Genomic DNA, 27,130 nt, shown 5'->3' on the forward strand with positions numbered 1-27,130 from the left:
GCGTCCTGAAGATGGCGTCCAATGGCGGGAAAACGGCTGAATATGGCGGGAACCGACAGAAGATGGCGGGAGATGGCTGAAAATGGCGGGAAACGGCTCCGGATGGCGGGAAACCTCTTTTCAGGTAGGTGCACAGTCTCTTTCAGGCACGCAATACCCGTTTGTGGCGGGTTGGTTACTATCCTGCCGACTACGCCAAAGCTGACTCGCCCCCTGGGCCGTGGGGCACTCGGATCCGGGCAATAGGGGAATGATGGGGGTAGTAGTGGCGATCCGGTCCGTGGCTCAGGGTGGTCAGACCAGTGGTAGTCCCTTTATAAGTTCTAAGTGATGTCCGACTACGCCACCCGTGGATTGCGGTTATTAGGAACCGCCGCTGCAAGGCAGACCGCTGGGGCTGATGATGTATGCAGCTGGGATAGTGTGACTCCCCACGGGAAGAGTGCGGCCCCAGGGCAGTATAATGGAAGATGGGGGTGATGGTGTAGGGCGTCCCAGTACCGTTAGTGCTGGAGGAGCAAGGAGCACGCAGACAACAGGTTGCAGTCCAGGGTCTTTACTAGAACAGGTGAACTGACCCACAAACAGTCCCGGCTAGGAGGGGACCTGGATGTCTGAGAGCAATTGGGAAATTGGCCCTGGTCAGGGTGAGGGTGTAGGCCTACCGTGCTCTCTGCGCTCCTTCTGGCTATCTCCTCCTGATAGGGTAGCAGCCCACGGTCCGAGCTCACCGTGTATTCTCGCCTGTATGGCCTGCAACGTGGGTCCCTTTCTACTCCCGGCCTGGTACGGCTTTGCTGGTCCCTTCTGTTGTGGCAGAGCCTCCGGGCTTCTCAGGCCAAGGAACATACAGTCCCCTGCGGACTGGCTATCTGCTGCAGGACGTGGAATGCTCACAGCCTCAGACACCAAAGTCTGGTAAATTGAGTTCTTTGTCTGCCAAGACAGGCTCACTTCGCCTCTTGTCTCTGGCTTGTGGCTCTTCTACTGCCACACTTCCTCTTAGGGTGCAATACAACTGTCCCTCACTGCTCTGGGACACTTCTCTATCCAGAGACAGGTCGTCCAGTTCTCTCTAACCCTGCCCCCAGTTCCAGCTTTTATAGGGGCAGCCTGCTCCCCCTACTGGCCTGAGACAGGAGGTATTGCATGCTAATGTTCCCCTGACCAGAGAACCTCCCCCTTGCTCTCAGACACAGCTTTATTATATTTGTGGCATCCAGGCCAGAGTGACACAATCACTTTATTTTTATTTTAACATTTTTTAACATTCCTTCTTCTTGTACTGCGACACCAATCGCCATTTTGTAATCCATCTCAGGCGCCATCTTTCTATACAATTCAGACACCATTTTTCCTGCTTCACGAGTCTTTCTTACATTCCTCTTCTTCTGCGAAACTCGATCCTGGCAAGTACGCCAAATGTAACAGGCGGGGCTGCGGTGGCTGAGGTTCACATCCACGCCCCGCTACGCTACAGGAAAATGGCGATCCTGGATGGGTATGAGTGCTGTTACCTTGTCAATACTTCATTGCAGACCGCATATTGCCGCTTGACATGGCAGGTCAGGACCTGATGAGGTAGATGCGAATGAGAGAGACCAGAGTCCAAAAATACATTTTTAACTTTTCTTCACTGAACAACTTGAAAAGAAGTACCGTATTTTTCGGATTATAAGACACACTTTTTTCCTTCAAAATTTTGGAGGAAAGTGGGGGTGCGTCTTATAGTCCGATGTACATAAATTTTGTGGCTGTTGGTGGTGGGGGATGTGGGGGAAGCGACAGCGGCTGAGTAGCAGTGCACATGTGGCGCCCCTGCGGGTTCAGTCGCCACAGAGGTACTGCATCTCACCCAGAGGTGTGGTACCCCTCTCTCAGGTAAGGATGGAGTACTACCCAGGACCCACACACCCGCATCCAACACACTCCACCACAGTGGGGAAGGGCGAGATTGCTCCTAAGGGAGAGCACAGTCCCTGGTCCCTAGCTGGAGGGTGGAACCATGTAGTGGGTGTGGGTGTGGGTGGAGAAAGCAGATCAGGGGAGCACCGTCAGGGAGAGTATAAAAGAGGGAACCATCTAGAAGCAGTCAGACAGTTAAGGAGTCCAGTACAGAGGAGAGAGAGTTAGGAGCAGGAGCTAAGGAGGAGCTCTGCTCAGGAGGAGTGGCGATATGAGCAGGGCCCAGTCTGAGAGGCCCAGGAAGAAAGACTGAGAGAGAGGACGGAAGCAGAGGGAAGGCTCCAGAATCAGAGGGGATCCCAGGGGCATGGTGAGTGCAGGCAGCCACCCGTGTGCCCGAATCTACACAGATGTGGAGGGATCAGGCCGCAGAGGGGACCGGCCCCTAAACTAGTGGAGAATAATTAGGCTCAGCTAGATAACGGGAGGCTGCTGTATTTGCAAGGTGCGGTAGCCAACCACCACGATTATATCGCCGAAAAGGTGGCCGCATAGGGTCCAGGGGACTGCACGTCGCCCGACAAGACCCGAGCCTACCGGATTGGGACACTGATCGTGAGGCTCAGGGCAGAGGGCGAGAGTCAGCGCAGGGAAGACGACCGTGAAAGGAACATAAAGCGGGGTCCCGTTTAAGTACTCCTGAAAGACTTGAGAGTTGCTGAACCCCTTCCCTGGTGAACACAGGATGATGTGGGAGGTTACACACTGGCCCTGGTAACCTGGAATCTTGAACAAACTGTGAGTAAACTTTAAAGACTGCACCCCACTGTGTCCTGGAATTATTTCTGCGCCATCACTAGCCCTGCACTACACAGCACCAGCAACATCTACCTCACAAAATCATCATACGCTGCCCTGGAGCTAAGCTCTGCCTGTGGAGAGCTGAACTAACTCTGCTGCATCACCATCAGCTCCAGAGGATCTGCACCGCAGCGGCGGCTCCATATAGCCGCATACCACAGGTGGCGTCACGAACATTATCTCTATAAAAACTTTATTCCCCTTTACTTTTCCCCTTTAATTGACCTCCCTGGGTCACAGACCGGGTCACCGCCACAGTGACATCCCCCAGCATCGACCGGCCCGGCTACCGAGTACCACATGGCCCAGGGGGCGCGTCACGCAGGAGGCAGCAGCTGCCTGCTGCAGCCTACACTGTGCCCGTTACTAAAGAAACGCCCATGGGTGAATATTAATTTTCCTTAATAACCAGCACAGTGTGCCCGGGCTCCTGGTATGTACGGCACCCTTCATCCCTGTATGTGTGGCCTTCCTCATCCCTCATCCCGCTATGTATGGCACCCTTCATCCCTGTAAGTATGGAGCCCCTCATCCTTGTATGCATGGCCCTCTTCATCCCTGTACGTATTGGCCCCTCATCCAGGTATGCTTGGCACCCCCTGATCCCCTTCACACTGCACAGAAAAAAAATGAACTTTCATACTCACCTCCTCTCTCCTCCAGTGCTGTGTCCAGCTCTGTGCCGGAATAGTCACTGCTCCCCCCACCGGCACTGCGTGCGTGGGGAGCAGTGACCATTCATTCTCCCTAATAGCGCGCACACTTTAGCTGCAGCGCAGCTCCTGCTGCGCTCGGCTGTCAGTGTTCCCGCTATTAAAGGCCATGAATATTCACCATTCCCATTGGTGTAGTGAATATTCATGGCCTTTAATAGCGGGCACGCTGACCGCGAGCGCAGCAGGAGCTGCGCTGCGGCTACAGTGTGCACGCTGTTAGGGAGAATGAATGGTCACTGCTCCTCACGCACGCAGTCTCGGCGTGGGGAGAAGTGACTATTCCGGCACACAGCGGAAGATAGCGCTGGAGGAGAGAGGAGGCGAGTATGATTGTTTATTTTTTTTCTGACGGGGATCAGTGGGTGCCAAGCATACCAAGATGAGGGGGCCATACATACAGAGATGAAGGGGGCCATACATACAGGAATGAAGGGGGCCATACATAGAGGGATGAAGGGGGCCATACATACCAGGATGAGGGGGGCCATGCATACAGGGATGAAGGATGAGGAGGCTATACATACACGGATGAAGGGGGCCATACATACCAGGATTAAGGGGCCATACATACAGGGATGAAGAGTGCCATACTTACCAGGAAGAGGAATGAAGGTGCCATACATACCAGGATGGGTGTGAGGGGGGCCATACATAACAGGATAAAGGGTGCCATACATACCAGGAAGAGAGATGAGGGTGCCATGCATACCAGGATGGGGGATTTGGGTGCCATGCATACCAGGATGGTGGATTGGGGTGCCATGCATATCAGGATGGGGATGAAGGCCACGTATAACAGGAAGGAGGGGGCATATTTACCAGGATGGGGGATATTAACAGAATTGGGGAACATTACCCCTATAACAGTGTCAGCAGCAGACCCCCTCCCCCTTAACAGGGCATCATGACCACATTTTTTGCTTACAATTTTTTCTATTTACCTCCTCTAAAACTTAGGTGCGTCTTATGGTCCGGTGCTTCTTATAGTCCGAAAAATAAGGTACATACATCAAATAGCTGGTAAAACACTTTAAGAATACGTCTTCTGCATAATCCAGAGGCAGGAAATTCACAGTTTCACGTGACGCTACATTACTTCCATTACATGTTACATTAGTCCAGCAAACCATTATGGGAAGCTCCATCTTCTCCTGTGAGGACCGCACGGGTCAAGGTGCATGTATATGGAACTGAGCCTGCAAAATACACAGTGAGTGCTGGCTGTGTTGTACAGTGTGCACCTGCCTTTAAAAGCATAGCTCAGAGCTAGCTTTGATTGTTGCAGCTTAAAGACAGCACGTCAGGTCCCCTAACTGCAGTATGAATATGGATTTAATCTAATAAGGTGTTTGATATGTATTACTTTGAAGACTGTTCTTGTATCCTGCAGCTTCACATGTGTTAATGAGGTGACTTGTCACCCAGACTAGTGTTGCCTCAAATCTTCTGAGCGTGATTGACAGCCTTCATACAAAACATTTGATAGGACCGTTATGCAGGCTTTAATTCACCATTATACGGCTATGTCAGCAAAAAATGTAAAAATAATTATGGCTCTTGGAAGGAGGGGTTAAACACAAAAGTGTAAAAACAAAAATTATATGCAGTGAGGAGTTAAAAACATTTAAATTCTTCCAGAATTTATGCTGCAGTTGTTCCCATTGAGTTAATTAGCAGGAAGAGAGCGGCCAGCCTCAGCTCTAGCTTCCTCTTGATTACTTATTATACGTCTGAAGGCGGGGACAGTGATTGGGTGCAGGGCTCGCGTGCAGGGCCAAACATGGTGAATGAGAAGAGGTTGACCAAGTAGTGGACAACCCTTTTAATGAAGCTTAGTGTATCACCCAGGGGGATATAGGGGACTCGGTACCCGGGCCTTTTACCTTGCTTAGGATGTCACAGCAGTTGGCTCCCGGGCCCGTACTCTGGGGTCTCTCTTGAAAAAGGGGTTTTTAGTGTATAGTTTGTTTCGTGATGCCACCTGTGGTTTCCGGTAATGGTTACCGGCGCTGCTGCAGACCTCCGGGGGTGATGAAATGGCAGCTGGGATGTTTCTGCTCCCCACAAGTGGAGCGGAACCCCGGGGCAGAGTTGATGGAAGGGGTGCAGGTGAGAGATGGCCAAGTCAGGGGGAATGACGGACACTCACTCAGGGGATTCGCTTCAGTACCTTTACTGGTGTAACGGCAGGTATGGTCCAGGGTACTTGCCAAGAAGGGTTCACTTCAGGACTTCTCCCCAGTGAGTGGGTATAAGGCCTCCTGATCCGTGTCTCCCTCCCTCTAAGCTTCTAGCCAGCCTGAAACTTGGCCTAGCTTCTGTGTTGTGTTGCTCTCTCACCTGACCGCATGGTAGTAGGACCTTTCTTTGGCAACCACTATCCCTGGACGCTGGGGCCTTCTTGGTTCCTAGTCCGGTTATTGCTGGTAGCTTCAGGATGATCAGGGGTCTGGAAGCCTCCTGGTAAGCCGGTAGTCCCTACTGGGTATAGAGGACCCTGTAGGCGCGGACCCGGTGTCCGGTTTGTGTCTTGGGGTGAGCCTATGATGCTCCTCTGCCCCCTCAACTCCTCTCTCCTCTCCTTACTGCCTCCAGCCACACTGGGGGGCCCTCAGAACACAGAAACAGACGAGCTGCTCCTTCACTGGTCTCAGCGCCAGCACGCTCTCTGACTTACTGACTGACTCCACCCTCCATATATATATATATCCCTAACAGGGCTCCCTCTGGTGGTATGAGGTGGAAGGGTGGAGGTGTCTGCATGTAATGAGGGCCTCCTGTGGAGAAGTCCATCCATGCACCCTTTTGGGTCCTGTGGTACCTGTGAACAGCAGGGTGCCACATTAGCAGCAAAAAAATTCAATAATGGACAAAAAAATACATATCAAATGCAGTTTTCTTTCCATTGTGCTATGATTGAACATACAGTCATAGCCAAAAGTTTCAAGACTAACACAAATTTTCTTTTTCACAAATTTTGGGGCATTTTGCATTAACTCTAGATTGTTATGAAGAGTGATCAGATGAACTGCAAAAAAAAATGCCAGTGTGTTTTAATGATAAATACAACCTTCTTTCTAATCACCTTGCGCTGCTGATACTGCCTGTGAGTGGCGCTATTGCTGGCCGCTCACAGGCAGCACGTGGGGTCCCTCTTCCCCGTTCCACCGGTGGCTGCTGGGTTGTGGGCGGGGTTATTCCCTTGCGTCACACCCGGCATCCACCGCGTGCTCTCCCTGTCCTCATTCACTGGGAAAGCGCGCGAATGCTGGGTGTGACACAGGAGAATAACCTCGCCCACAACCCAGCAGCCTCACTTGTCGTGACGTCAGCGTGGGGTCACGTGCTGCCTGTGAGTGGCCACCGATAGCGCCGCTCACAGGCAGTATCAGCAGTGCAAGGTAATTAAGGTAATTAGAAAGAAGCTTGTATGTTTCATTAAAACACACTGGCATTTTTTTAAAAGTACCGGACAACCCCTTTAATCACAAAAAGCCTATTTCCTCTCAGTTGCACCGCAGCCATAAAATGACCTGCTTATATCATGTCAGTGATCTTCGCTTTAGCCCAGGAGAATGTTCATGAGGACAAGGCATCTGATATCACTCTGTCATGCTGATTGAAATATGAGAACAGACTGGTTGCTTTAAAATTGGGCTGGTGCTTGAAATCATTGTTTTCTTCTGTTAATCATGGTTGCATCCAAGTAAACACGTTCAGTCATCATTGTTTTGCACCAAAAAGGGCTTTACAGACATTCACATTACTGCATATAAGACTGCCCCCAAATCAACCTTATATTGGTTCATCTAGAACTACAAAGAGAAAGGTTCAGTTTCTGGGAAATGGGCTCAGGGCACCCAAGAAAGGTCAGCAGGTGCCAGGACCATTTTCTAACGAGGATTCAGCTTCTGGATCAGTTCAATACCAGTGCAGAGCTTGCTCATGAATAGCAGCAGACAGATGTCAGTACATCTGCATGCACAGTGAGGCAAAGGTTTTTAGCCTGGTGTTAAGAAGAACAACAAAGAAGTCACTTCTCTCCACCAAAAACATCATGGATAGACTGACATTTAGCAGGAAGACAGGAATTGGACTGCAGAGAGCTAGGTTCAAGTTATTTTCTCTGATGAAGCTCCCTTCAGACTGTTTGGGACATATGGAAGAATGATTGTCTAGAGACGAAAAGGTGAGCGTTACGATAAGCCCTGTGTCATGCCAACAGTAAAGCATCTTGAAACTATTCATGTGTGGGATTGCTTTTCATCTAAAGTAGTGGGATCACTCACAATTTTGCCTAAGAACACTGCCTTGAATTAAATATATCTAAACTTCCTCCACGAGCATCTTCTCCGAACAATCAAGGAGCAATTTGGTGCTGAACAATCCTTCTTCCAGTATAACGGATCACCATGTCACAAGGCAAAAGTGATAACTAACAGGCTTGGTGAACACAACATTGAAATTTTGGTTCCATGTCAGGAAACTTCCCAGATCTCTATCTCATTTAAAACCTGTGGTCAATCCTCAAAAAAGCGGCTGGACAAACAAAAGCACAGAGATTGGGATAAACTCCAAGCACTGATAAGGCAAGAATGGGTTGTCATCAGTCAGGATTTCGTCCAGTAACTGATACCCAGCATGTCAGGGCAAATTTCAGAAGTCTAGTTATGTAGTTATTACTACATAAAAATGTATATGGAAAGCGAGTTGATGAATGTGTCCATTCTTAGTAGTGAATGGTATTGGCAATTAAATTGATCTGCACCACATGCACCTGACTTTGTAAAGGATGATGAGTTATGAACACTGGAAGCCTGCATATATTTGCTATATAGACTTGTAGTGCACACAGACTTTGAATTTGAGGGTGGTACTGTAATATGATGCCACCATTGTAACAAGTTTGTGAAATTTCTTCCCCTCCCTCTTAATTATTCCTCAATCATCTGTGTGTGGTATTATTATAAAAGTGGAAGTGTTTAGGAACCAGAGAAGCTCAGCCACAACGAGTCAGATCATATAAAGTTACAGAATGAGGTCGCCGAATGCTTAGGAGCATAAAAGACACTCTGTTGACTCAATAACTGCACAACTGCAATCCTCCTCTGCCACTAACAGCACAAACACTGTGCATCAGAAGCTTCATGACATGAGTGTCCACTGCTGAGCCGCTGCATACTAGCCTTACATCACTAAGCACAATGCCAAGGGTACTAAGCACAATGCCAAGGGTCAGATTTGGATTTCCACTGGCCTCTAGATCAGTGGAAACGTGTTAACACCTTTATATCTGGGAGTCTGATGGACGAGTCTGGATTTGGTGAATACAAGTAGAAAGTTTATTGCCTGACTGCATTGTGCCTGTCCCCCGTAGTAGTGTCAGTGATGGGAAATCTTACGAAAACATTATGGACAATTATATGCCATAAAGTGTTTGGGAACAATTTAGGAAAGGTCCTTTTCTGTTTCAGCATGACTGTCCTAAGTGCATAAAGCTAAATCCATATAGACTTGGTTTGGTGAGTGTGGTGTAGGAGAATTTGACAGTTCCTCATTGAGCCCTGACCTCAACCCTTTCGAACACTGTTGGGATGAATGAGAACGAAGCCTATTGTCCAACATCAGTGTCTGACTTCACAAATGCTCTTCTGGATATATGAGCAAAAATTCCCAAACACACACAAAATCTTATAGAAAGCCTTTTTAGACTCTTAAACAATAAATGTATTAAAATACTTTTTTACATGTGTGCTGAAAGGCAGGTACAGGCGGCAGCAGGTTGTTATTGTGAGATTGAAGTGTACACATAATTACTGTGTTATTTAAACAGCAAGAACATTTACAGTACACACTGAGGTTGATGCTGATCATTACAACATAGTTTTGCAGGCGTGGTATCCTACAGATAGAAATCATGTGATTTATTTTTTAATAAGTTAAATTATTTACAAATAATAGCAGTCACCACCATAAGTAACTGTCAGTGGTTAGTGACAATATTTAGGAAAAATAGTGTCAGAAGTCAAAGTTTAAAAGGCATCACCATGCATATTACAGGGTATTAATTGGATGTAGTTTACAGTTTATGGAATCAGATACAAATCTATAAGAGATTAGCCAGATAACCTTTATTAAGATAATTATCCTGGACTATACAAAAGCATACAAAATAATCTTAAAAAATGTGATCTTCCATATTTATTTTGCATTGGCAGCATAAATACAAACAAAATGGTGATCCTCCATTTACTATACCTTAAAAAAACAACAACCTCCAAGTCAAATAGTATAGAATTTGCAGAATTTAACAACTTATGTTAGTTAATTCCACGACTATCTACCCTCCTTACTCCATATCACTATACATGTGGTGTCACGCAGGGTGTGGGAAAGACTTAGTGCAACACAGAGGGAAAGGGACCCCAGACACTAGGGAAAGGGAGAAGTGGAGACCTCCTAGTCTGGTCTGGTGTCACCCTGTCTCAACTACGGTCCCTATATTGGCTCTTCACCAATCGCTGCACGCCTGCCTCGCCCTGACTTTCCCTGGTGTATGGCTAAGGCTGGGGAAGGGAGGAGATGAGCACTAGTCGATCTCCACTAAACTCTATAGACAACAAGGGTAGACAAACAGGGGGGGTTGCTTTGCTTTAGTCGACTCCAGACAAATGCACACACGGCCTCAAGCTCCAGAGAGGATGAAGTACTGCTCTTGCTAAAGCCTCACAAGTAGTAATGAATATCACCGGCACCTCCCTCTCAGACACACCAGGAATTTATACACTCAGGCCAGGGAGCTAATTAGCCAGACGGAGGTAGCCGCTGGGCCCTAGAGACAGCCAGCCTCTAAGAAGATGTCTGTAATGCCAAACATAGAGATCTCCTGCAACCAACTGCAGGACGACTGTCTGTCACCTCTGACACACCCGTGACATGTGTTCTAAAGTAGTAATTCTGAAATTACTCCTGCCCTTCTGCACAGGTCACCCTGACCTCTCTAAAGCTCTGGAAGGTAGCTGTATTCAAGTATAACTTAGTCACCAGTTTGCCCCTCCACCCCAATATTTTCAAATTTATTATCCCCCCACAGGTCTTCCCTTGCAGGACTTCTCATGATGGCGAACTGCAGGTTTCTCAAGTCTTCTTCATTTTTATTTCATGGAAATCCCAGGTTCATGTGGGAAAACAATCATAGCACGCGGTAGTTTGGTCTGGTTACTGACGAGACTAGTGCATGTAAATAGCAGGCAGCTTTTGTACCACCCGCTATGGGGATGAGCACACATGGCTGCACATGGAGCCATATTGAAGACATTCTTACTCTGCAAAGTTCAGCGCTCGTTTAAATTTTATCTAATGCCGCATACATACATCTATGTGTCATGGTCTCAGTAGGGACCATGATGTACAGGTCTCCTGATCCCAACTTGACAGGCTCATTGTGACACCAAGTCACTTCTCATGGACAACCCGTGAGGTGGGGAAGTCAAGGAGTTTGAGGTCTAAGGACAGGAGGGTACTTCAAAGTCAAATGGATAAGACAAACGGATAGTGAGAGGCAAAGACCGGGGTCAGGTAACTAAAGTCAGAGTGTGTCAAGCGCAAAATGGGTAATATAAAACGAGCAGTCAAAAGGCAAATCCTAAGTCTGGCAATGAAGATCAAAGTATCAGAACACAGAGCACAGAGCTAACATACCACTGGCAGTGGTCTAACTATTGGCAGCCAGCTAAATAGCAAGGTAATCACCCTGAACAGGTGACACCCGGAGGAAACCCCACAGGCCTGGCCAGATTGGACAGCCGAGCTGTCATTCACAGGACTGAGAGCCCAGCATGCCGCTGCCTCAGATGGGATGACTGGGCTATCACTCACAATATTTAACAACCCAGCATGCCTTTGATCCCATAGGTCGGCTCAGCTGTCACTAATAGCTTCCTTAGGACACCCGTGAGGGGTGGAATCGTGACCCTCATATATGACTATGAGGCTGTCAAGCTCGAATCAGGAAACCTGCAGCCAGTTGATGCATTACAGTTCGTACTCAGACTGTGACACCTGGATGTGTGTGTTCACCACACTGGCGTATAACACAGCCGAGTGCTATGTCATGTTTTATCGGATAGCACTCACCCTTATATTTTACTATGGGGCAGTGCTGATCTGCGATTATTTTCTCATGCTGCAAGTGCATGAGAATTGGTTCACACGCACCCATACAAGTCTGTGGGTGCATGTGAAACATCGGACTGCACTCAGATGTCATCCAAGCGCAGTGCGATTACCACGGATACTGGCAATGGAGGAGATGAAAAAAATCTTTCTCCGTCTCCTCCGCACCTGTGCTGTGATATTCTCATGCGAGTGGATCGGAGCACAGAGCACTAACACTCGGCTCAAACTCTGGCAGAATTTGAGTCGACTGTCATTTGCATAATTGGCCCCAATTCTTTCACATCAGAGAGTCTACAGTCTTGTGACCCAGCCTAAGGATTGTTCTATTCCCATCAGTTCTCATGAACTTGTGTAATCAGATCAGTAATGGAGTGCCGAATGACTTAAATAGATGGACGGCGCTCATTAATGGGCTGAGTTTGTCCTGTCTGGCACTTTGAGAGTAGAGATATTTATATACCCTTAAGAATAAGTTTGTTATCTATGTTACATAGAACCATAAATCAACCACATCCAGATAAGAAGTTACCATTCATGCTACAATGGGAAGACAATATCCACTGTACACTGACTCCACAAAAGTGGCATATATGGTGTAAAACTTTAATGAAAGGGGTTTTCAACTTACAGAAAAGTGGACCCCAAATGCTGTAAAATAACAAAAAGACATTTGCTCCCTGTAGCTGTGCTTTCAGTGCAGTGGCCGGCAGATTTAGAGCTCTATTAATCTGCAGATTAACCCCATATCTACATGTTTGGGGACACAGCAGGTTTTCTTTATAGTACTTCATAGAGAAGTTTTAGAGGCTGTTGGGTAAAAGGTTCTATACACCAACGTTGAGTGCCCGGCTCACAGGTGTCAAATTTTTGGTCACAGATTGTTAACATGATTGAAAATGTTCAAGGCCACTCACGTCCAAAACAGCAAGCTGTGTGTCCACTCGGAGAAAAACTTATAAATATGGCAATTCAATTTTTCGATTGTCCCAATTGTTTACCTTGTTAATGACTAAGATCCATGTTGTGACTAAATATAAGATTCTATTTTGCAGTAGTTAATGGTGATTTCATGAATAAATGAGATTGTGCTTTGTGAAAATGTTTGTTTGGCCTTGGTGGTTTTCCTCTTGCTATGCTTACAGTATTATGACACTTTAATCTCTTAGTAGAGGAGCAAATTTAGGTTGATATGTTTTACGTTTTTATTGAAAATATCTTAAATTTGACGTGAATTGAGAAAAATTATCAGTTTTCATACTTTGAATGCTAAAACCAGAGAGTCATACTATACAAAATAGTTAATTAACATTTCCCATATCCTTTTATTTTGTCAGGATGGTAGAAGGTCTAAAATTTTGCTGCAATTTTTCATTTTTTCAAAGAAATTTACAAATCCTATTTTTTACGTAACAATTCGGTTTATGAAGTGACTTTGAGTGGCCTATATATTGAAAAACACCCAAAAGTAATACAATTTTCAACACGGCTGTCAAGAAATTGGTTAACCCTTCAGAGAAATTAACATAAAATAGAATGAAAAACAAAATGGAAAAATTCATTTTTTTTCTTCTAAAAGATTGCTTTAATGACAAATTTTCATTTTTACAAGCGATAATAGGAGTAAATGGATGCCACAATTCATTAGACAATCTCTCCCAAACACGGTAATATACCATATGTGGTGCAAACTACTGTTTGGGCTCATGGCAGAGCGCAGAAGGGAAGAAGCCTTATTTGATATTTGGACTGCAAATTTGGCTGGAGTAGATTTGTACACAATATTACATTTGCAGAGTCCCTTAGGTGCCAAAACAGTAAAAATTCCCCAGAAGTGACCCTTTTTTGGACACTAGAAACCTCAAGGAATTCACCTAGGGGTGTATAATGCATTTTGAACCCACAGTTGGTTCACAGAACTTTATAACATCAGAACGTAAAAATGAAAAATTTAATTTTTCTCAAGTAAATTGTTGTTTTATTCCCATATTTGTCATTTTCACAATGAGTCATAGGAGGAAAAGGACCCCACAGATTCTTTTGGAATTTCTTCAGAATGTAGTTATATCCCATTTGTGATAGAAAACTGCTGTTTGGGCTTTTGGCAGGGCTAGGAAAGGAAAGAGCCCTATTTGATTTTTGGAGCGCAGATTTGACTGCAATATACTGCGTACGTCATGTTGTACAACCCCTGGCAAAAATTATGGAGTCACCGGGCTTGGAGGATGTTCATTCAGTTGTTTAATGTTGTTGAAAAAAAAGTGGATCACAGACATGGCACAAAACTAAAGTCATTTCAAATGGCAACTTTAGGGCTTTAAGAAACACTAAAAGAAATCAAGATAAAAAAATGTGGTACTCAGTAAGGGTAATTTATTTCAGACCAAGCAGAGGGAAATAATAATGGAATCACTCAATTCTGAGGAAAAAATTATGGAATCATGAAAAACAAACACACAAAAGAACACTCCAATACATCACTAGTATTTTGTTGCACCACCTCTGGCTTTAATAACAGCTTGCAGTCTCTGATGCATGGACTTAATGAGTGACAAACAGCACTCTTCATCAATCTGGCTCCAACTTTCTCTGATTGCTGTTGCCAGATCAGCTTTGCAGGTTGGAGCCTTGCCATGGACCATTTTCTTCAACTTCCACCAAAGATTTTCAATTGGATTGAGATCCGGACTATTTGCAGGCCATGACATTGACCTTATGTGTCTTCTTTCAAGGAATGTTTTCACAGTTTTTGCTCTATGGCAGGATGCATTATCATCTTGAAAATGATGTCATCATCCCCAAACATCCTTTCAATTGATGGGATAAGAAAACTGTCCAAAATATCAATGTAAACTTGGGTATTTATTGAAGATGTAATGACAGCCATCTCCCCAGTGCCTTTACCTGACATGCAGCCCCATATCATCAATGACTGTGGAAATTTGCATGTTCTCTTCATGCAGTCATCTTTATAAATCTCATTGGAACGGCACCAAACAAAAGTTCCAGCATCATCACCTTGCCCAGTGCAGATTTGCGATTCATCACTGAATATGACTTTCATCCAATCATCCACAGTCCATGATTGCTTTTCCTTAGCCCATTGTAACCTTGTTTTTTTCTGTTTAGGTGTTAATGATGGCTTATGTTTAGCTTTTCTGTATGTAAATTCCATTTCCTTTAGGCGGTTTCTAACAGTTCGGTCACAGACATTGACTCCAGTTTCCTTCCATTCGTTCCTCATTTGTTTTGTTGTGCATTTCCGGTTTTAGAGACATATTGCTTTAAGTTTCCGGTCTTGACGCTTTGATGTCTTCCTTGGTCTACCAGTATGTTTGCCTTTAACAACCTTCCCATGTTGTTTGTATTTGGTGCAGATTTTAGACACAGCTGACTGTGAACAACCAACATCTTTTGCAACATTGCGTAATGATTTACCTTCTTTTAAGAGTTTGATAATCCTCTCTTTTGTTTCAACTGACATCTCTCGTGTTGGAGCCATGATTCATGTCAGTCCACTTGGTGCAACAGCTCTCCAAGGTGTGATCACTCCTTTTTAGATGCAGACTAACGAGCAGATCTAATTTGATGCAGGTGTTAGTTTTGGAAATGAAAATTTACAGGGTGATTCCATAATTTTTTCCTCAGAATTGAGTGATTCCATAATTTTTTCCCTCCGCTTGGTCTGAAAAAAAAATACCCTCACTAAGTACCACATTTTTTATCTTGACTTCTTTTAGTGTTTCTTAAAGCCCTAAAGTTGCCATTTAAAATGACTTTAGTTTTGTGCCATGTCTGTGATCTGATTTTTTTCAACAACATTAAACAACTGAATGAACATCCTCCGAGCCCGGTGATTCCATAATTTTTTGCCAGGGGTTGTAATTGCAGATCCTTTGAGATATCAAAACAGCAGAAATCCCCCACAAATGATGAGCATTTTTATTTTATTTTATAAGATTGGGCTGTGAAAATGAAAAATTAGGAATCCACTCCAAAATATAATTTTATCGTCAAATTTTTCATTATCAGAAGGGGTAATAGGTTAATAGGAGTAATTGGACCTCACAGTTTGTTATGCAATTTTGGCTGAACACAGCAATATCCCAAATGTGGTTGGATCTCCCGGATCCGCACATTCCCCAACCACGAATCTGCAAAAACACTAGTGCACGCCCTCATCATCTCCCGCTTCGAATACTGCAACCTCTTGCTCTGTGGCCTCCCCTCTAACACTCTCGCACCCCTCCAATCTATCCTAAACTCTGCTGCCCGATTAATCCACCTGTCCCCCTGCTATTCTCCGGCCTCTCTTCACTGTCAATCCCTTCACTGGCTCCCCATTACCCAGAGACTCCAGTTCAAAACCCTAACCATGGCATACAAAGCCATCCACAACCTGTCTCCTCCATACATCAGTAACCTAGTCTCCCAGTACGTACCTGCAGGCAACCTCTGATCCTCACAAGATCTCCTCCTCTGCTCCCCTCTTATCTCCTCTTCCAACAATCGCATACAAGATTTGTCCCGTGCATCCCCCCTACTCTGGAGCTCTCTACCCCAACACATCAGACTCTTGCCTACCGTGGAAACCTTCAAAAGGAACCTGAAGACCCCCCTCTTCCGACAAGCCTACAACCTGCAGTAACCCTCGCTCCACCATACCACTGCACGACCAGCTCTACCCTCTCCTACTGTATCCTCACCCATCCCTTGTAGACTGTGAGCCCTCGCGGGCAGGGTCCTCTCTCCTCCAGTACCAGTTGCCGACTTGTATTGTTCAAAATTATTGTAATTGTTTGTGCAATGTAAACCCCTTTCACATGTAAAGCACCATGGAATAAATGGCACTATAATAATAAATGATAATAATAATACTGTTTGAACACACAGAATGGCTCGGAAGGGAAGGGGCACCATTTCGCTTTTGAAACGTAGATTTTGTCTGAATAGATTTTGTGGGTGCCATTAGCAAAGCCCTTGAGATTACAGAACAGCAACCCTCCCTTCTCCCTACAAGTGACGTCATTTTGGAAACAGCACTTCTCACGAATTCTATCTAGGGGTGTAGTGAGTATTTTTAACCCATAAATGCCTCACAGAATTTTATAGCAATGGGCTGTGGAAATAAGAAAAAAATTGTCACTAAAATGTTATATTGAATGCAAATTTTTCATTTTTAGGAGGGGTAACAAGTGAAAATGGACCCCTCAATTTGTTAAGTATCTACTGTTTGGCCACATGGCATGGCTTAGAAGGAAGCGCTATTCGACTTTTCTAACAGAGATTTTGTTGAAATAGTTTGCAGGGTTTGTAAACAGAGCACCTAATGTGCTAGAACAGCGGAAAACCTCAAAAGTGACCCCATTTTGGAAATTACACCATTGTGCTAATTCATCTTTGGGGGCACTGACTTTTTCGGTGCCAAAAGTATTTTCCAGAAAAATATAATGAGGCAGATGAAGTCACTTTGGACTCCATCTGGCCTCTGTGTCCCATCTTTTAGGCCAGCACACAACTGTGGTCGAACACACTTTTGTGTGCTAAAAAGACGCCTACATTTTATTTACTTATTTTTTACAACATTCACCAGGCAGCATAAGTTGATGTTTTTCCATTCAGTACGATTACAGTGATACTAAATATATAAAGCTTTTTTATATTTTGGTACTTTTGCACACTGAAAATATTTTTTTTTATAAAAAATAGGGACTTGTTTGTCTTTTTTAGTTTTTGAGAGCTATAACTTTTTTTAATTCAACCTGATGTAGCTGTGTGGGGGCTTGTGTTTTACAGGAGAATTGAAGATTTTATTTATTTTGGTTGCACAACTTTTTTTTCAACTTACTACTGCAGAATGAACAAAATCCAGCAATTTAGGAATTACTTTTTTAATTTTTTTACACCATTCACTGTGCAGTAAAAGGAATAAGACAGTGATGTTCTTCGGAGCAGTATAATTACAGTGATTCCAGCTTTATACAGGTGTTTCATGCTTTGGTAAATTCTCACACTAAAATTAAAAAATAATTAATTTTTCCATCACCATATTCTGAGTGCTGTAACTTTTTTATTTTTCTCCCATCAAAGCCATGTAAGCACTTGTATGTTTCTACAACTTCTTGATTGCTTTTTATTCCATTTATTTGTTTGTCAGCATGATAAAAAAGCAAAATTGTTGTCGAGAATTGTAATTTTTTTTTCACCATACAGGATAAATAAAGTGTCAGTTTTATATTTTGTCTTGTTCTAGTCTCTGGGAAACCAATTATATATACAATTTCTGTTTTTAGGGAAAAGCTGTGTTTTTACTGGCAAAATATATTTTTTTATCTTCTTACTTTTATCATGCTTTCTAGTGTTTTTCTTCTTACAGATTTTATTTAACATTTTTTTTACATTTTTACTTAGTTCCACTATGGGACTTTAACTTTAACAATTTTCACTTTGGTTATCGTTGGTCTTCAATTTTACATTGACACAGCCTGTTAGGCCCTAATATAAGCTGGGTCTAACAGGCCACGGTACCGCCAGTCCATTACGTGGCCTTGGATTGCCATGGCAACTATCAGGAACTCTGATAACAGGTTGCCAATCGGATTAATGAGAGAGAGATCTCTTCCTCTAAACTACATGTGGCATCTGGGGGTTTAAACAGCCATGATTGGTGCTAAAACCAATTATGACCAATGCAGTTTCACTGGTCAGGGGGTGCTATTTACTTATGCCATCTTTTACAGTGTTGATGAATAGGGTTCTTTATTGACCATAGGTATATGGGCTGTTGTTAAGGGGTTAAGGAGTCAGACAATTCAGAATATGTTTTCAAACCAAGTACGGGTGCTAAGTACACCCTTGGAGTCGCTAATAGTTTGCACTATTCCCACTTAATTGTTTTGCTTCTGTCTCTGCCCCACTCTTCCTTTATTGACCCAATAACTTTCAAGAGCCATAGGAGGGCAGAAATAGATGTAAAACAAGTATGGGAAGGTGTACCAAATTGTTTGCCCACACCAAGGGTGCACCGAGCGCCTGTCTAAGGCTAAGTACCCACGATACAGAAATGCTGCATATTTTTTCCGCTTCTCCCTGGCAGGAAAAACGCATGCGGATTTTACATGCGTTTTTCCCACCAGGCGTTTTTGCATGCATTTCTGCATGCGGGTTATCAAGCGCTTTTCCAAGCGATTTTAGCATCACTTGGAAAAGTGCTTGGCAACTTGGTCACACTATATAAATCCACGCAACCGGCATGGATTTATATAGTGTGACCAAGTAATAGTTAAAAAAAAAAGAATAAAAATGGTAAAAAATAAAAAATAAAGATTATACTCACCTTCCGATGGCTTCCGGTGTTTTCTCCGCTCCGTCTGGTCTGTTGTATGGGTCGCGGTGGTGTGAAAGGATCTGCGACGACGTCATGAGTCATGTGACAGGTCACGCGACCGCCGACGTCAGCGGTCGCATGACCTGTCACATGACTAAATCACGCCATGGCAGGTCCTCACACCACCGCGACCCATACAACAGACCGAACGCATCGCTAACGAGACCGGGGGCCATTGGAAGGTAAGTATAATCTTTATTTTTTATTTTAAATTCTTTTTTTTAACAGGTTCTATGGTACCTGGGTCTGGAGGAGAGTCTCCTCTTCTCCAAACCCGGGTACCATCCGCACATAGAAACGCATATTATCCTTGTGTGCAAATGTGCTGACACGGATAATATGCGTCAATTATGCTGCGTGTCCGCAAAATTAATGGATATGCTGCAGATTTTTCCGCAATGATAATCCGCAGCGGAAATTTCCGCAGCATGTGCACAGCTCATGCGGATTATCATTGGGGACCATGGGGCACGTATTACCAAGTGTTTTTTAAGCGTTTTGGCTGCGGAAGTTCCGAGGCAAAAACGCTTGAAAAACGCATAGTGGGCACGCAGCCTGAGGTTTGAACAGTCATTTTGTGTTGATAGACTCCTATTAAATTGGTTGCTTTTTTTATTCAATGCGACTACTACATTCTAGAAAGCTTTATGAATGTTACTACTCTATTTTTCACATTTTTGTACACTACACCCTTGTTATGTCTGAACAGTTAAGTGAAAATTACACCTGTGAGCTCTTATTTTTATGCTGTGTAGACAAATATTTGCTACATGCTTTGTACTATATCTTTATATGTAAATATATTTTATAAGCTTGACACTAAGTTAATACCTGTTTTATTTGTTAATTGTCTTTGCAAATACATTAAAGTTCAATTACTGTAATGCTGACAACTCCCTGCAAACGGGAAGACAATCAAGGAAGTGGTTACAGATCTGAAACAATTAGGAAGTGACACCACCACAAATTAGTGCTGGGTACAATGATAGTTTGCATACTTCATGCCTTCTTTTCTGTTTGCCTTCTTTTATATAAGTTCTTAATACTTTTTCATTTATCTCAAAGTGTGGGATAACTTATTTACCTTAAACCCTTGGTATAGACAAGTTTATCTATTTATCAGACTTTAGCCATGGGTGCAGTGAAACCTACTCATTTGCAAACAAAATAAATAGTTTTTTTAATCTAGACCACTGATTTTTTTTAATAGGAGCCAAGTCCCCTGCTTACTTGCATAAGTGGTTTAAACAGTATTTTGGGGATGAGAGTCTCCATTTAAAACACCACTCCAGCATTTTTTTTTAATTCTACCACTGGAACAACATCACTAATGTAAGTTCTCTGCCCCTAGTGTTATACTTACCAGCCACTGTCTTCTGTTATTGGAGCCGCTCCGGTCGTCTTCTGCAGTTTGTGACTTGCCGGATCACTCCACTGTTTGCTGGGCGAGCTGGAGGTCACTACAAAAGTCACTCAAAGTCACTTTCTCAAGGCATATAATACAAAATACATGGGTTGACTTTGTCCTTGGCGTTTCACACAACTATACATATTGATGCAAAATTACAGTCACACAAAGAACTGAACTAGCTTACATTGGTTTGACTAAAATCAAATACTTAAAGAAAATATTGGGACAGAACTCTCCATATTAGAGCATATATTTTCTAAATAAAACAAGCCACTGGGCCCTATTATATCCTTTGATCTACCATTTAACCCCCTACTATAATATTTATTTATAATACAAAACAGTAGCAGTTTAATGGGAAATCCTATGTGTTAACTATACAAAATGACAAAGCGTCAGGATAAAAAAAATTTTAAATCACTAACTGGGATTTTTTTTGTTGGTGATTCTAGAATTTTGTTACTTTTACTTTATTTGGAAAAATATATGAATTTAATTAAAATAATATCATATATGTTTGAGGAATCTTTTTCAAAGCCAGAATGTCCAGGTGAACAATCCCCTACTAAGCACATGGCTTCTATAATTTTTTTCCAATTGTTGTAAGGAATCACTGATGTTTAAATGGAGATGCATTGGCTATTTATATAATTCCCTAAGAGTTAAAATCCTTCTCACATCGACCATTTGGAAGAGGAGGAACACATGGACTTGTGAATCTCATTCTAGTGATTATCGGGGTCCCAGGGGTTGTGCCACTAGTGATCAACCATTTATTACATATTCTGTGGAAAGGTGATATTTTTGTGGTGGAAGGACGATGCCATCACTCATTTAAAATGTCTTCTTGCCCATCCATTTCTAAAAAATAAAATCTTACTTTTGCCTCAATTCTTTTCCCACAGAATACAATTCAATCTGTGCAAACTTAGAATAGAATTATCCCTTCTTCATATTCATAGCAACAGCCTGTAAAAGAGATGTTCCAAGATGCAAAATCATTCTGTAATTGATTGATATAAGCTGTTTTTCCATAATTACTGATGACCGAGATCCACAACAACAGCAGAGCAGAGAAACCATTGATGCCCCTGAGAATACCATGGATGGTAGAGTATACGAAAGAGTACATCTTTGACAAAATCAGGTATAAACTTCAACCTGAAGAACAGACAACCAGACAAAAGTTATGGGATGTTGGCCACATTATGACAGAATTCAATAGGAATGACTATTATGTTTGAAAAGCTTAGCGGAAAATGGTTATTGCCAAACTGGACAGCCATATGCCATAAGAAGGTTGAAGACCCTGACAGAACAGGTCATTTTGGGCATGCATCCACGACACTAGTCATCACTTAATTTACTACACATAATAATAATAATAATAATAATAATAATTACTTTAATCTAATTATTAATCTAGTTTTTATTCAAATATTAAAGTGAAAATTTGGGTTCCGGAATGTTACGACATTTCAGTGAGGTGTCACTAAACCACTCTGCCTTGGCCAGGGAATCTAGAATCAGTGCTAGAGCATGTAGCCGAATTTTGTTCCCAGATGAAAGAAAGTCTTTGGTTGATGATACTAAAATTAAGAAACATTTTAATTCGACAGTGTAGGCGCTGACTAAAATTATAGTGTGCATGACAGCTCTTTGCAGGATCCTTTGGCAGGGAAGGTGTTAATGAAATGCTGGCTTGTCCTTTTCATGCTGTCAGAGGGGTGGGTAGGAGGGAAGGGCAGCTATAGCTTGTGGGTGACTGTGTGCTGCTTTCTAGAGACATCGCTGCACAGAAAGATGCGCCCACTCAATTTAACTGTGAGCCAATAACATGACTCACATCGAATGTGAGAACTATTTTGGGGACCTGTTTTAAAGAGAGAATTACCCACACTTGAGGAGCTAAACATTTGCTAATTTTCTGAGCTGATCTGTTTAAATTTACATTTATTTATCTGGAACCAACTGATGGATTAGATTTATTAAATTGCAATGGCAATCATTAAAGAAACAAAGAGGAGAGGAGGCATGCTAGCTCACACATTTTACATATCTGATACATTGTCTGTGAATGTAATAGGAGACTTTTGGTGACTATTTCAATGTTTTCTTATATGCTAATTAACTTTCACATTGGAACATGATTTTTTCTGTCCACTTTTTTCAGGTGTCCCCATAATTGTGATTACAGTCACAAGTAAATATTTAATGCACTTACTTCCACAGCCATGTCTTCTTCTTACAGGATCATGCTACACCTTCCTCTTGTATTGCTCTTTCCGGCAGTGATATCATACACAATCATCTAATATATATGATTGTCTTATCCCGTCTGTCTGTCTGTCTGTCCAGGAAATCCCACGTCGCTCATTGGTCCGGCCGCGGCCAATCAGCGACACGCGATTTCAGAAAAAAAATGGCGGCCGTTAGCGGCTCATCTGCCGGACGGAGGTCAGCGGCGATGTAGCCAGGACATGAGCGGCGCTAGCAGCAGAACTACCCCGACCGGCAGCGCCGCTGACCTCCATGTGGCTAACGTCGGGAGATCAGCGGCTAGGACCGCTGATCTCCCGACGGCAAGTGTGAATGGAGGACCGGGGAGCGGCGGCGCCGGTCGGGATGCTTCTGCTGCGAGCAGCTGCTCATCTCCCAGCTGCTCGCAGCGGAAGTACCCGCACTGGCAGCGCCGCTCCCCGGTCCTCACTAATACGACGCTGATTGGTCGCAGCCGCCGACCGCAACCAATCAGCGATATGGGCGGCAAATTTAAACGCCGCTCTGCTGATTGGTCGCGGCCGCCGCCCGCGACCTATCAGCTATTTGGGCACCAAATTTAAACTCGCTCTCCAGTACTCAGTAACACGGTTCGCTGATTGGTCGTGGCCGCCGACCGCAACCAATCAGCGATATGGGCGGCAAATTTAAACGCCGCTCTGCTGATTGGTCGCGGCCGCCGCCCGCGACCTATCAGCTATTTGGGCACCAAATTTAAACTCGCTCTCCAGTACTCAGTAACACGGTTCGCTGATTGGTCGTGGCCGCCGGCCACGACCATCACCGATGTTGCTGCGAAATTTAAAACCCGCTTCTGTGATTGGTCGCGCCTAGCCGGCCGCGATCAATCAGCAACTGCCGCAGCACGTCCACTAATTGGCGGCGGATTTTAAACACGCAGGCCACCGTCGGGAGATCAGCGGCGACGTAGCCGAGAGATGAGCGGTGCCAACTGCTCATCTCCCGGCTGCTCGCAGCACAAGTACCCCGTCCGGCGGCCTCGCTCCCCGGTCCTCCCTTCACACTTGCCGTCGGGAGATCAGCGGCACTAGCCGCTGATCTCCCGACGGTAGCCGCATGGAAGTCAGCGGCGATGCAGCCGGAAGTACCCGCACATCAACGCCACTCCCCATTCTCAGTAACACCGGTCGCTGATTGGTCGCGATTTTGGTGCCAAATTTAAACACCACTCTGCTGATTGGTGGCGGTCGCCGGCCGCGACCAATCAGCATTATTGGCGCCAAATTTAAGCCCCGCTCTGCTGATTGGTCGCGGTTGTCGGGCGCAACTAATCAGCATTATTGGCGCCAAATTTAAACACTGCTCTGCTGATTGGTCGCGGTTGCCAGTCGCGACTAATCAGCATTATTGGTGCCAAATTTTAACACCGCTCTGCTGATTGGTCGTGGCCGTGACCAATCACCATTATTGGCGCCAAATTTAAACACCGCTCTGCTGATTGGTCGCGACCGCCGGCCGCAACCAACAGCATTATTGGCGCCAAATTTAAACCCCGCTCTGCTGATTAGTCGCTACCGCCGGCCGTGACCAATCAGCGATATAGGCGCCAAATTTAAACACCGCTTTGCTGATTGGTTGCGGTTGCCGGCCGCAACCAATCAGCGATTTTGGCGCCAAATTTAAACACGCTCTCCAGTCCTCACTAACACGGTTTGCTGATTGGTCGCGGCCGCCGCCTGCGACCAATCACCGATATTGCCGACAAATTTAAACACCGCTTTGCTGATTGGTCGCGGTTGCCCAGTAAATGGAAGGGGGACTTTGGTAGAGCCCTTCCCAGACCCGTTATCGCCGGACAGTTGGCGTCTGGTGATGCGTCTGGTGCCTAGTCGAGGACCAGGTGAGTACTTCTGCAAGAACCCCAGGAAGTGAAACCAGAAGAGTAAATGAGAAAACCTCTAAAAAGATAGCAAAACCTAATGCTACCACCACTCACCACCAAGCACAGAGTGAACTGCAAACTGCAATAAACAGCAAAGGACTGAGCAGGGAGCAGGTTTAAATAGCCCGCCTAATTGATTACCTCACCCCCAGACAGCCAACTCCTGCTAGCTTCAGCAGTAGACTGAACATAATCCCACCACTGTGCAATATCAGACACAACAACGCCCTCACATATCCCTCAACACCAGAACGCAACACTCCACAAGATTGGGACTGTATCCCTGCTCCGCTTCCACGGTCAGGACAATGGCGGCGCTTACGACCGGAGTAGTGTAGCACCAGACCTGCTCCATTCCCAGGTGGGAGCACAGAACCACAATTTGTAACAGGCGGGTCTTTAACCTGTTCTGCATTATTACCGTGTGACCAACGCCTCCTTGATAAATTACCATAATAATTAGTACTAATAAAAAGGCCCATATCATTGGATGGATTTAAAAAAGAAAAAAAAAACACGAATATTTAAGGGAGCAGCAGGAATAAAACAAAAATGAAAACTGGGCACTTTTGACCTTTAACTAGAGACTCTTGAGAACACTTTTGGCGAACCTGTTCTGTTTTTTTACTTCTATTGTTTGGCTCAGCATTTGTTTTGCATCTGATGTATTTTTCTTTCTCTTATGTTTCAAACATACAATGAAAAAAGGCCTGTAAAAATCATGGCTAGAGTTTTCATAGAAGTGTCATGCAAAAGCAGTCTTTTATTAACATATCGTATGATTGTGCAGTTTTTCTAAAATGTACACATAGTATTACTGTTTGAGTCATAATTAACACACTCTCATATATTTTGCATTTATTAAATGTAATTAAATATTATAATCTTTTAAAATAATTACATAATATACTTTATTAAAGAACATACGTAACAAGCTGGTTTTGAGCCTCGTGATGAGCTTGCCCATTGTGCTGCTTACTGTTTGCCTAAGAAGGAATTTCATTTTATTTAATTTGCAATCTAATAACAAAAGAAAACACATTTGGGCTCGGGATATAAAATGAATTTGGCCCAATCTTCGCTCAAAGCCATTGCTGCATCGCTGAAATGGATTGGATTTCACATGAGGCCAACCTAGGCCATGGCCTAGGGCGCAGCAGTCAGGGGGGCATATATATAGAAGAAATAAAAAACAAATATTTACACATTTTTCAGTATTATTTTGAAAAGGCCATATAAAATGCTGTTTTTTAAATTTACATCCATATATATTAAACAAATTGAGTGGTACATTTACGTTTACGTTGCCCAGCTTACGCTATCTTGCTCAATCACAGGCAAAAAGCATTTGCCATTTCTCTCTCACAAACTCAGCATAAACCACGTGTTAAAGGAATATTCCAGATTTGGTGTTAAAATAGTGATCCAAGTGATTCGTTACACTCATACCGCTTGACTTCTACATATGCGTGACGCTAGTCACTATTCATGAACAAGCCGTGAGGCAGGGTAGTCAAGAGGTCTGAGGTCAGAAGCCAAGAGGGTATGTTATAGACAGAGGGGTGAGACAAAGACATAGTCAGGAAACAGTCAGAATTCAAAGAAGGTAGCAGATCACGACAAACGGGCTAGGCAAACAGATGGTCAGGACAAATCCAAGGTCGAGCAGCAAATATCAGAATTCCAGACTAGAAACACAGAGCAAACACACCCCTGCTATCTATAGGGAGGCTGAGCTGTCACTCACAACTCTGATAGCCCAACACGCCTGTGTTACCCACAGGGTAACGGAGTTGTCACTCACAGCATCCCTAGGACAAAGCGAGTGGTGGGATCGAGACAATATGTACTGCCATCATAGATGTTCTATAATACCTCGAAAGTGCCAAAACCCAAAAATCAGGAAGTCGAGCAGAAGCTAGAGAAACTCATCAAGCTGTGAAGACTTGAAACAGTGTTCATGGCACAGTTTGGGGAAACGTTGCTGCTCAGATTACACCAAGTGAACAAGCATGTGCAAAACATGGAAATTGATACTTTAGAAGTTGTCGAAGATCTCCAATCACTAGTAGAGTTCTTGATAGAACAGTTTGATTTATATGAGGAAAAAGCTCTCAACATTTCTGTAAAGAAAGTATATGAGCGTGATGAAAGGCATTCGATTCTCAGGAGACTTCAATCTGATGAGACACGTGATGGTGAAGTTCGTTTAAGTGGGTGTGACAACTTTTGAATCAATACATTTCTTATCAATTGTGCAGAATTATGTGGTTTGTCCTAGGGAGTAGAAATGTGTAAATCCGGTCCTGATCGCAGCACTGTTCAAGTGAATGGTGTTGCAGTGCAACACTTACACTACTATGACTGAATGGAATTTTTGTGACTTGCCCGACGCAGTAGTATAGGTGTCACAATGAGACCCCATTCACTTGTATAGCGTTGTGATGTAGCAGCAGCACCAAGAGTACTTTGGTTGCACAATGGCTCTCTGG

At 44.0% G+C, this 27,130-nt stretch overlaps 1 long non-coding RNA gene across 1 annotated transcript in view; it reads right to left on the reverse strand.

Moving 5' to 3' along the window:
- Positions 1 to 748: 748 nt before the first annotated feature.
- The window catches only part of LOC141167301 (uncharacterized), a 74,165-nt gene continuing 47,783 nt past the window's right edge, over positions 749 to 27,130 (reverse strand). Inside the window, exon 4 of the long non-coding RNA XR_012251413.1 lies at positions 749 to 1,573. This is a non-coding gene — a long non-coding RNA (uncharacterized lncRNA). The remainder of the gene's footprint in view (positions 1,574 to 27,130) is intronic.

This window comes from Phyllobates terribilis, unplaced genomic scaffold (assembly GCF_046119375.1).
Source record: "Phyllobates terribilis strain yellow unplaced genomic scaffold, ASM4611937v1 Scaffold_1__5_contigs__length_1240528914, whole genome shotgun sequence".
Taxonomy (NCBI): Eukaryota; Metazoa; Chordata; class Amphibia; order Anura; family Dendrobatidae; genus Phyllobates; species Phyllobates terribilis.